At 33.2% G+C, this 12,485-nt stretch overlaps 2 non-coding genes and 1 pseudogene across 2 annotated transcripts; 1 reads left to right on the top strand and 2 right to left on the bottom strand.

Annotated features, from left to right (window-relative positions):
• Positions 1-2,280: 2,280 nt before the first annotated feature.
• On the top strand, positions 2,281-3,050 carry LOC111984562 (F-box protein At5g07610-like; annotated as a pseudogene).
• A 5,985-nt stretch (positions 3,051-9,035) lies between these two features.
• On the bottom strand, positions 9,036-9,120 carry LOC111984603 (small nucleolar RNA snoR118). The gene has a single exon (XR_002879948.1). It is a non-coding gene; the product is annotated as a small nucleolar RNA snoR118 (small nucleolar RNA).
• Positions 9,121-11,972: 2,852 nt separating this feature from the next.
• Positions 11,973-12,053, bottom strand: LOC112029677 (small nucleolar RNA snoR118). The gene has a single exon (XR_002884781.1). It is a non-coding gene; the product is annotated as a small nucleolar RNA snoR118 (small nucleolar RNA).
• Positions 12,054-12,485: the final 432 nt, after the last annotated feature.

The raw sequence follows: 12,485 nt of genomic DNA on the forward strand, positions 1-12,485 counted from the left end.
ACACCCCCCCCCCCCCCCCCCCCCCCCCCCCCCCCCCCCCCCAACACACAAACACGCACATATATTCCAATACACAACTAAGGTCATAGTCCTAATGATGAAACAACAACCCCTTTGGAATTATGATGAAACAACAACCCCTTTGGAATGATCAAGTAATTAGGATCCAGAAGATTAGAAACCATGATTCTACGAGAACCATGCTTGCATTTTGCATATGCTAGTAGCAAGCGTACATACCATACCATGGTGACAAGTAACCCTAAAATTACTATTTTCAAACCAAAATCAGTCACCTAAACTTGAGGCCCGTGGGAGCTCATGGTTTTCAAGAAAATTATTAAAGAGATAATTACTAGTAGCTAGCAATGGACTATTTATTTAATTTTATAACGCAGAACCTCATTGAGACAAGGCCTTTGGGGCCTCTTTTGGGGAGTAAACCACGGATATATACACAACCTCACCCTCCAAAATATTGTATAAAACATGGACTAATTTTTTTTAGCTAATGTGACATATTTTTAATGATAATTAAAAAATTTTAATATTATTTTATAAGTCATAGAAACTTCAAATGTGCTATTAGTGCACACCGTTTACTACATATGCATTTTCTATTAATAACTTTACAATAGAGACCAAATTGACTGCTACCAAAATGTATTGACCAAACTGAATGTGGCCTCAAAATATATGGATCAAAATGATATTTTTGGTTTTTTTTTTTTTTTACCAATGAACAACTTTGTCATAGTCCTAATGGCAAAATAACAACCCCTCGGAATGATTAAGTAATTAGGATCCTATTTGAGAGCATAATAAACTAGTTCTAATAGGCTGTTCATACTAAGACACCATACGCGAGACCGGATTTGGCACCAAAAGAATGGGCTCTGCTAACTAATAGGACTTTCAAAAGTACAAATCAACCAATACCAAAGGAACAAGACAACAAGTCATAGTATTATTGATATCACAACAAGTCACAAATATCAAAATACAAGACCGCAAAAGTTCAAAACCAAGATTAAATTACAATTCTCCTAAGTACTCCTAAGCTAAGTTACAAGACTACTCCTAAATAATTCATGCAAGACAAAACACACTTATAAACATGAAGTTATCATTTCGTTGATTGAAAATTTGGTTTGTTAGATTATGTGTGTTTGTAAAAGAGTGATCGATTCCTATTTATACTTCATCATTGGCAGTTATTTCATCATCTTACAACTTGAAACAATTATCTTCTCCAATAAAATGACTGCTCACATGTTCATGTGACATGCTCAGATAACTGCTCACACACTTGCCTATCCCTTAAGTTCTCAGAAAACTGTTTGTATGCTCATGTGCTCTTCACGTGTTTGAATACTTGAATAACTGCTCGCGCGAATGTCATCTCCAAACTAACTCTGCAATCTCTCACACTTTAAAACTGATAAAGAATTAATTACTCAATACCATGATGCCACTTGTAAAGCTTCATTTTATTGGTACTTACCCAATAGTTTATTCTTATATAACAAAATTATATATATATATATATATTTAGTAGTATTTATTTTATGTAATTAAAAATATTACTAATATGCTAAATAAATAAATATTTTTTATATTAATTATTTTAAGGGGTGCATTAATTAATTAATTAAGCCTCTATTTGGATAGAGATGAAAAATTAAAATTATTTTACTATTCAGTTTATTTTTGCTACTATTCATGAGTTTCATTGCACTTTTTGATACTATTCATGGACCTCACTGTAATATTTCAACTAACTTTTACCTTTATCTACCGTACTTTCAGCAATAAGTTTTTAGTTTTAGCAAAATAAGCAATATTCAAACAAACCCTAAGTGTAATGAAATTTTGATGTTAGTTTTATAAGATTTATATAAGAAACAACTGATTAGAAATTTGGTGTTCAAGCTAAAATATTCTTACTTATGTAATGGTGGAAACAAAGGCCAACAAAAGAAAAATAAATAAATTTAACAACACACAATCAAGAATGTAAAAACAATTTTTGAAGGATATTTTTTTATATTTATTTTTATTGTCAAAATGATATTTGCATTTTTTTTTTTAATAGGCATGAAACAAGTCTATCTATATTAGGTACAATATCATGCAATTTTCAAAATTTAAACACATAATATGATCAAATTATTACACTAGTTTTATTGTCTTTATATTTTGTCTATAAAGTAGAATACTAAATACTATAATTTTTTACAAGAAAAATTATAAAAATATTGGAGGAAACTAGCTAACAAAATGCACCGTATGTTTGACAAGCCATTAGTAGCAAATTTGAGAGCTATAAACATTGCTTTTGATCCTTTGAAGTCTATTCATTATAAGGTTATTTTTGTTCATCAAATACCTTCGTCACAATCGAGCCAACTAATCAAGATTGATATATACTCATAAGAAACCCAATCTTGGAAGTCCATCAATGAAGTTCTTATCTTGCCTCATGATGTAGGATTCAGCAATAAAGGGGTTTATTGGAATGGTGCAATTTATTGGTACGATCGCTCTAGGGTTGCAATTTTGTACTTTGATTTAGATTAAGAGTGTATGAATAGAATGCCAATACCTCACTATATTTCAAATGGTTCACAAAAGTTGTATTTAGAGTATTTTGGAGAATCTAGTGAACGTTTGCATATCATTACATCGTGCAATCCTATAAGTATTTAATTTATTATCTATGAGATGCAAAGAGACAAATCCGATTGGTAGAGACAAACCCGATTGGTTTGTGAAATACCATGGTAATCTCGATTTTGTGACATTTTTATTCCCGAAGATAGTATTTACTCAGAATGTTAGATATTATATGTACCCGTCCCTTGTGCTTAGTTGAAGGAGAAAAACAAGAAGGAAATCTTGTACTAGCAAAACTAGGGAAAGTGATTTCTTATAATCTAAAGGATAAGGCGTTGAAGGTGCTTTGTGATTTCAATTCATGGAGATCCCTGCTTGTATTTAAATGTGGTACTTTTTGGAGTTTTGTGGTTTGCTCTTCACAATGTTCTTGAATGTGTTTTACTTGGATATATAATGGTCTAATGGAATTTCTCATGAATTTCTTAGGAAGGGCATGATTTATTTATAAGACTGTGTTAATTGTAATTTCTAATTAGTAATAATGTTTCATATTGATTCTGAAATCTATTCCTTTTATATGTGTTAAAAAAGGAAACTTAGCACTAAGTTTATGTCACACTAGTTTGAACTTGTCAATTTTTTAGGAAGGGCTACAAGTTTTTTTGAGTTGTTTTACTCATGTCAACTGATGCACTGTCATTGTTTCAATTTTAAGTGCATGTTTGGCTCAAAATTAAAAAGTCAGTTTATTTTACTATTCACCTTATTTTTACTACTATTTATGGGCCCCATTGCATTTTTTGGTACTATTAATGAATCTCACTGTACTATTTCAATTAACTTTTACATTTATTTACAGTACTTTCAATAAAAAGTTTTTAGTTTTAGCAAAATAAGTAGATTCTAAATAGACCCTAAGTGAACATATGATATCCTCAACTCCAAATTCACAACTTCAACTATGCTCTTTCAGTTGATTTATTCATAAACCTATGAAATGCAGGCTATGAAAGCTTTCTCTTTTTCTTTTTAAAATGATGTTCGTCCTATCAAGTTTTAGATCCTTCCCAGGGATGTAATCAGCATTTGTTGTGTGCGTGTATTTGAAGGTTTGATAGAGACCAAAAATATTTCTTAAGTGTTATTGAATTGAGATTGAAATGCTGTTTGTGCTTTTCATGAGAACACTAGCAAGTAGGGAATTTGGATTAGGGATTAGACAACCGAAGAAGAATATCTTCTAATGTAATGCTTAAACTCAATCATCATTTTAACATCTTGTTGAGGTGATAAGATATTATTGATTTTAAATACACATCAAGAAATCATTGGTATATATGTCAGTTTTTTCTACAAATGGAGAGAGAGAGGATTAGAAGTAGAAATAAGAGCATTCATAATTGTGATGCTAAAAAATTTAGTTTTTAATTAACAACTCAAAAAGATATTTTATATATTTTAACACCCAACTTTACCATACACCAAACATTAAAGATTCTATTTTTTTACCACTTCACTTAGAATGTGATTGTTTGGAGATGAAACAAGGTCAATGGAAAATTTTGAAGAGAAAATGGGAAAGCAAATTTTTTTTTAGTGTATTTGGTTGAGTAGGGAGAAAGGAAAATAAATGGTAAGGCCCAAGTAATTTCTCCCCAGGCCCATCAAAAAATTTTCTCTTCAAAATAGAGAAAAAAAAAAAAAAAAAAAAACTATTTAATGAACAAAAATGCTTATATCCAGTTCCTTTCTTTCTTTTTTTTTCCTTGTTTTTCTTCATTGCCTGGGCACGTTGCCACTCTCTGGGTTTTTTTTTTTTTTTCTTTTCTTTCCTGGATGACTGGACGTTGCTTTTTTTTTTTTGTTAATTTTTTTTTTTTATCTCCAGGGCTTGTGGCTGTGGTTGGGTACATTACCATTTTTTTTCATGTGTGATAGTTGTTTTGTTTTCTTTTTTTTTTCTTTTTTTTTTTTGTTTAACTAGACATGATTTTTATTTTTTAATAAATTGAGTGATTGCTTTTTTTTTAGTTGTTTGTCACTTTTTTGTTTTAATTGATCATCATTTTTTAACGAGGGTGTATGAGTAAATTTATATAAACTTACTTTTTCTATCCCTCTATTTTTCCACTTTTAACCAAACAAAAATGAGAGAAATTAAAATTTTTTCTATCTTCATACTTTTCCATCCTCCCACCATTTTCTATCCTTCCACTTTTCCACCCCTCCAACCAAACAGACCCTTAAATATATTTTTTTTCTTTATTCTTTCTTTAATGGAAGATAAAAAATAAAAATAAAAAGACATTTTTTAATGAGGAAAAAGTCACAACTGAATAAACAATAATTTTTTTATCCCTTTGGAGCTATAGTAAACTTGCAAAGATAGCAACTTTACTAATAAATTTTATAGACATACTACCATCAATGTAGCATGCCTATTTGTATTTTGGCCCTTTGGGTGCTAAAGTAATATCTTAGCTATTTTAGCACTACCAATTTGAATGCAAGAATTAATCTCGTGTAATGGACCAATAGCCCATGAGCCAAGGGATATCTCTTGTGCTCGTTCCATAAAGTGAGTCTATCACAATAGATAGATCCCACACTTGGTCCCTGGGGTAGAAGGGTATCCATGTCTGCTCCATGGAACAGACCTTTCACAATATATAGGTTCCACTAGTGTATAGGATTCACGTTGTCTACTGGAACAGACCATTCAAAGGGTTTGGCGACTTTTAATCTAGGTTCCTCCAACATCGACAGAGGAGAAAGCTCCTAAAAGAATATGAGTAACTTTCTTTTAAGAGTAATTTGGTAGATTTTGGGGAAGGTCGAGAGATTACCCATTTTTATGGGTTGAGAGATTGTTTGTTTTGCTAGTGTGGAAGAGTTATCGGGTGTATTGGGTCTTTGAGACCGAACCAAGGAAGACTGAGCATGACTGTGGAGTAGGAAAGACTCTGTTGATGGAGAGGACCAGCTCACAAGGATCCATTCATTGTCAAAAACTAGATTGTAGCATCCATGTTTGGTCACGTAGAATAGCCACAAATAAAAGTCTGAGTCCAATGGAGTGACCACGAAATTATTAGGTACAAGTATAACAGTTATTTAACCTAATCACCGATGGGAACCAGGCATGAAGGAATTAAGCAGGCGGAAGAGGGTTTTGTCCACATTAGTAGCTTGATTTGACATAAGAAAAATATATGCTCCACTGATTCTGGACTAAAAGAACAAAAAGGACAAGAGACCACCTCTGCAAACCATAAACTTGCTATTCAACATCATCCTTTGTGTATTTTAACAAAACCATACTTCAAATCAAAAAATGAAAACAAAATAGAGAATGAAAATCAATAAACAAAAAAACAACACTGGAATCCATAAATTCAAATTACAGGGTAAATAACCCAGGAAAAAAAAACCGTAAAATTAAACTAAATATTTCTAACCAATCCTTGTTTCATTTACCAAAGGAAATCATAATGTGAAACACACCCCAACACACATAAAATAACATTTAGAAAAGAAATACAATTAAAAATGAAAAGAAAAGACCTTGGATCTCTATCTCAAAACACATCATCCAAGGTTTACAGATTGCAGAGAAATGACACAAAACCACCAAAAAGGAATATGCTAAAAGCAAGGCCCTCAGATCTCATAGCTTAAAACAGATCATCTCCAATTAATGCCACTGGCTTCACCATAGGCCATTTCACACCACCAAATAGTCAACACAAACACACACACACACACAATGACCATTTGGTGGCGCAAAAAGTGCAACCATGGATGAAAACAATGCAATCGTTCAATACTTCTGAGTTGTACATCATCGGGCGAAATGGATGGTGGGTGATATCATACTTAATGATAAACCTACAGCACCATATTCAAAGCTACTTCACAAACCTAAGATCAACTGAAAGTACTCAGGGAGTAGGCGAATAGCAGCTATGCAAACATACAAATTGTAACCATAACTTTTACTACATACTTAGAAATCATAATCTGAGATTTTAAATAAAACAAGTGTAAGGGAATAAAATAAAGTAAGACTGAAAGGTATCCAGATAATATATAACACTTCAGGAACCAAAACTCGTAAAAGAAAATGCTTCAAGGGAAAAAAATTAACTAAGCTTCAGCCCTCAGATCTCATAGCTATAATGATTCACCAACAGTGAAACTTATGATTCTCTTTAAAAGCCATTCAACATCTTTTACGGCAATAAGAATACCAACCACTACCACCTCTACCAAAACCAATAAACAAATAATAATAATAATAATAACAATAAAGAAGAAGAAGCAGTAGCAGCAGCAGCAGCAGCATATTGATGATGGCGAGTGGCAGTAGAGATGGAGGCTAAAAACGAGAAAACAAAAGCACCGCTCAACAAAACTATTTTTCATCATAGGGCAGATGTAAATACTGTAAAGCTCAAAGTCTTCAATCATACAGAAGGCATAATGTAGACAAAGCAACATCATTTTTAAAAATAAAAAATCTCTCCACAATTTAAGTCCGTTAGTCAAAGACAGGAGATCATCTATATCCCAAATACCATCAATCAAAACATGATACAGCAATTGTTTCAGGTAGATCCAGATATAGAGCTTTCTAGATATAATTCCATCTAAAGAAGCAATATATCTCTCACAGCCCAGTGCATAAACCATTCAGCACATAATTAATTCTTAACATCTAGTGCAAACTACAGCAATATAGAATATTTCAACTTCAGAAAAAATATTCAGTCACATATGTAATAAATAAAAGCTATATAATATGCAATCAAAGAGGCAATTGAGACCATAACCTTGCCAAAGACCCTAATCAGTGCTTTTGGATCTGAAACATCCAACCAACTGCACGTGCATGGGTAAAATTGAGTAGTCAAGACAACTGCTTCCTTTTGGAACAAGAATTTATGCAACAAAAAAGGCTACAATTTAACAGTTTCTGACATTAGACCAGGTCTAGATACAGTTGACCCACATAAACATGCATGCTCTGAAAGCCCACAGATCTCATAGCTCTGAAAAAATCATCTACAGCATGCAAATGGCAATCATCAAAAGACTCTGCACACCACCAAGGATACATAAATACACACACACAACTACATAATGGAGAAGACGGTGGTGGTGCGCAAAGGCTAGCGATAATTGAAACCATGCAACCAATCAATATAGTTCAGATGTCCGTCATAGGGCATGATAGGAATGTAGTATGCCAAAAACAAAAGTGCAAGTCAGCAAATCAATAAATGTAAAATCCACTTAAGAGATAACCATGATCAATAAAAACCAAAATAATGAAAGAGATTACAGATGAGCTTTCCATTTACAATCTTGAAAGTAAATGATGCAAATACACAAGGAACAAGCATAATGGAAAACAAAGACTTGCCTTGTAAGAAAGTTTAAATCCAAAAATAGCCACTTATTTTACCTAAGAAATATCTGGCGTATCTCCATCTGGCTGACACCCCTAGAATATAGCACCTGAAAACTTCTGTTATCCATTGTTTAATTCAGGCACAATAGAGTAATGAAAGCCAGACTAGGCATGCTGTGAACAATTGGCTTACTCAATTGTTAATGCTAAACACGCAGGCTAAGAACTTTAAAAAGACAAATATACACCAATTTAAAGGAGGAAAAAGGTTGGTTACGGTGGTGGGGTTGAAAGCTGCTGCAGCCCTCAGATCATGTAATCAAGAACAGTGAAGCTTATGATTTTCATTAAGAGCCTTCCCACATTTTGAAACAAAAAAACAACAACAATCATCATCATCATCATCATCACCACCACCACCACCACCACCACCAACACCACCACCACAACCAGCAGCCAACAGCCAGCAGCAACTAGTAGTCTAGAACACATGCTGGTGGGCTCACTGGATGTGTCAACGGGGGTTCAAAATGAAAATCAAAACTGTCACGATGCAATTTAAATTCATCATTGGGCAGATGAAAAAGGCTTCAATTCTCTTTCAATGCAATTTAGGGTTAAAGAAATCAAATAAGTGAAGAAAAAGAAAAAGTAGTCTAGAAATATCTAGCACATTAGTAGAAATAGAAAAGGAATCAGGAATTACCAACTATAACCATAGCCAAGCAAGGGCCACATGCATTTTAGAAAAGGAACCAAAATGCATAAGATTAATGTCGATCTTAAGGCAGGTGTGACCAAAATTTATAGTCAAAATTATTTGTTTACTATTATAACATTCCACAGTTTAAAAGAAACAACAATAAGCAAGCAAATATGAAATAATTTCACTATTTAAAAAATACATATTCTGACCCAACATTAGATAGAATAATACAAAGAACAAGAAATCTTGCAAATTTTACAATGTGCTCAACTATATATACATATAAAAAATTATGTAGTATCAGAAACAGCTTTCTAGGCTGCATTTCCATCAATAATGCAGTGATAACTGCTCAGAGCCCAGTGCATTTATCATCATTCAGAACAACAAAAACCCAAATCAAAACACATAATATAATATAAGAAATACATGTAAAGGAAAATAAAGAAAAGTCCTCAGATCTCATAGCTTTGAAATGATCATATACAGTTTTTTAATGCAATGGGCATTCATCAAAAACCTTTACAAACCACCACCAAAGAAAAATAAAATTGTGTTTATATGTATGTATGTATGTATGTATGTATGTATGTTAAAAGAAGGGTAGATGGTGGTTGTGGTGGTAGTGAAAGTGGTGGTGAGTAAACGGCTGATAATGAATTAAAAACCATGCCAAACTGCTCAATTAAATTTTGATTTGTACATCATTGGGCAAAATTAAGGACTATTCGACCAAACAATAATTAAAACAAAAATAGACACAGAGGAAAGCAAGGTGAAAACTGAAAAGAGAAGCTAAAATTAGGGTTCCATGTGTGGACAGTCAAGATGGTCCCTAGAATTTATAGAGTGGACAATTTTACCCAAAAAGAAACCTACCTTTCTGAAATTTTGTTTGAAGATTTAGGTGTTCCTTGGTCTCTAACAAAATAAGATCGTCTATATCCCAAATACCAACAATCAAAACATGATACAGCAATTGTTTCAGGTAGGTTCAGATATAGAGCTTTCTAGGTCTAACTCCATCAAAGAAGCAAGATACCTCTCAGAGCCCAGTGCATAAACCATTCAGCACATAATTAAATCTTAAAATCTAATGAAACTACAGTTATATACAATATTTTCACCTTCAGCCAAAATATTCAGTCACATATGTAATAAATAAAAGCAGTATATTATACAGTAAAAGAGGCAACTGATACCATAAGTCCATAACCTTGCCAAAGGCCCTAATCAGTGCTTTTGGATCTGAAACATCCCATGTGTCAAATTGAGTAATCAAGACAATTGCTTCCTTTTGGAACAAGAATTTATGCAACAAAAAGGGATACAACTTAACAGCGTCTGACATTAGACCAGGTCTAGATACAGTTGACCCTCATTAAAATGTAAGCTCTATGAAAGAGCTCAGATCTCATAGCTCTAACAAAATCAATTATGGAATGCAAATGCCAATCATCAAAAGACTCCACACACCACCAAGGATACACACACAACTACATAACGGAGAAGACAGGGTGGTGGTGCGTAAAGGCCAGTGATAAATTGAAACCATGCAACTGATCAATATAGTTCAGAAGTCCATCATAGTGCAGGATAGAAATGTAGCATGCCAAAAACCAAAGTGCAAGTCAGCAAATCAATAAGTGTAAAATCCACTTAAGAAATAACCATGATCAACAAAAACCAAAACAATAAAAGAGATGAAAGATGAGCTTTCCATTAACAATCTTGATTCTCGAAAGTAAATGATGCAAATAATCAAGGAAAAAGGATAATGGAAAACAAAGACTTGCCTTGTAAGAATGTTTTACACCAAAAATAGTCACTTCTTTTACTTAAGAAATATCTAGCATATCTCCATCTGGCTGACACCCCCAGAATATAGCACCCAAAACTTCTGTTATCCATTGTTTAATTCAGGCACAATAGAGTAATGAGAGTCAGACTAGGCAGTTTGTGAACAAACAGCTTACTCAATTGTTAAAGTCTGGCAAATAATATTTCCCAAGTTTATAGAATACATAATTATATGACAGGCAGAGACAATTTTCACATGGAGACTTATTAAAGAATCTTGACTAAAACTTTTGAGTTAGAAAACCCATTGAACAAAGATAAGCTTAACATAGAACCTTGTCAAAATAAAAACCCATTGAACAAAGATAATATGACCATGCCTAAGACTCCAAATAACCATCAGAGACCTCTATGCAAAACACAAGTTTAAATTTTTAATGCTAAATGGAGGGATAAGAAATTAATAAAGACAAAAATACACCAATTTTAACAAGGAAACAAGTTGGTTATGGGGGAAGAAGCTGCTGCAGCCCTCAGATCATGTATTCGTGAACAGTGAAGCTTATGATTTCCATTAAGAGCCTTCCCACATTGACATTATAAAACAAAAATAACAACAACAACAACAACAACAATAAACACCACCACCACCACCTCAACCGCAACCAGCAGCCAACAGCCAACAGCCAACAGCGACTAGTAGCCTAGAACACATGCTGGTGGGCTCGCTGGATGCGTCAATGGGGGTTCAAAATGAAAATCAAAATAACTGTCACTGCAATTTGAATTCATCATTGGGCAGATGAAAACGGCTTCAATGCTCTTTCAATGTAATTAAGGGTTAAACAAATCAAATAAGTGACCTCATCAACTGAAGAATACTAGGAGAGAAAAAAAGGAAGTGTTAAAATATCTAGCAAACTAGTAAAAATTGAAAAGGAATCAGGAATTACCTACTATAACCATAGCCAAGCAAGGGCCACATGCATTTTAGAAAAGGAACCAAAATGCCTAAAATTAATGTCAATCTTAAAGACAGGTGTGTGACTGTGACCAAAGTTTATTGTCAAAATTCTCTGTTTACCATAATAATATGGCACAGTTTTAAAGAAACAACAATTAAAGGTGTTACAAACTTATAACTTAGAATTGATTGAGTCAAATAGTGTACTTCTAATCACCATCTAGCAGTTCAAGAATTCAAACAATAGATTTCTAACAAAACAGGATATGGGTACTATTGAGATAAATCCCCCATATCTCATAGTCATAGCTATAGCCATATCTCACAATAATGATGATGACAACAGAGAAAACATGATAAAGGCTGATGAAGAAAATCAATTGGGTTTTTTAATCATTGGGCAAATACAGATAGAGATAAATTACTTACGTACATGTGGGTATTTCAAAGCACTAAATTATGGAGTATCAGTATCAGAAACAGCTTTCTAGGCTGCATTTCCATCAAAAAATAAAAACTGCTCAGAGCCCAGTGCATTTATCATCATTCACAACAAAAACAAAAACCCAAATACAAGAAATGCATGTAAATGAAAATAAAGAAAAAAAAGCCCTCAGATCTCATAGCTTTGAATGATCATCCACGGTTTTTTTTTTAAGGCAATGGGCATTAATCAAAAGCCTTTACAAACCACCACCATAGAAAATAAAATTTGTGTGTATATATATATGATAAAAGAAGAGTAGAATGTGGTTGTGGTTGTGGTGGTAGTGAAAAGTGGTGTTGAGTAAAGGGCTGATAATGAATTAAAAAACCATGCCAAACCGCTCAATAAAATTTTGGTGTACATCATTGGGCAAAAAAATTAAGGACCATTTTACCAAACAGTAATTATAACACACAGAGACACAGAGGAAATGAAAGCAAGGTGAAGACTGAAGAGAGAAGCTAAAATTAGGGTTCCATACTTTCATGTGTGGACT

The sequence above is a fragment of the Quercus suber genome, unplaced genomic scaffold, assembly GCF_002906115.3.
Source record: "Quercus suber isolate HL8 unplaced genomic scaffold, Cork oak 2.0 scaffold_150, whole genome shotgun sequence".
Taxonomy (NCBI): Eukaryota; Viridiplantae; Streptophyta; class Magnoliopsida; order Fagales; family Fagaceae; genus Quercus; species Quercus suber.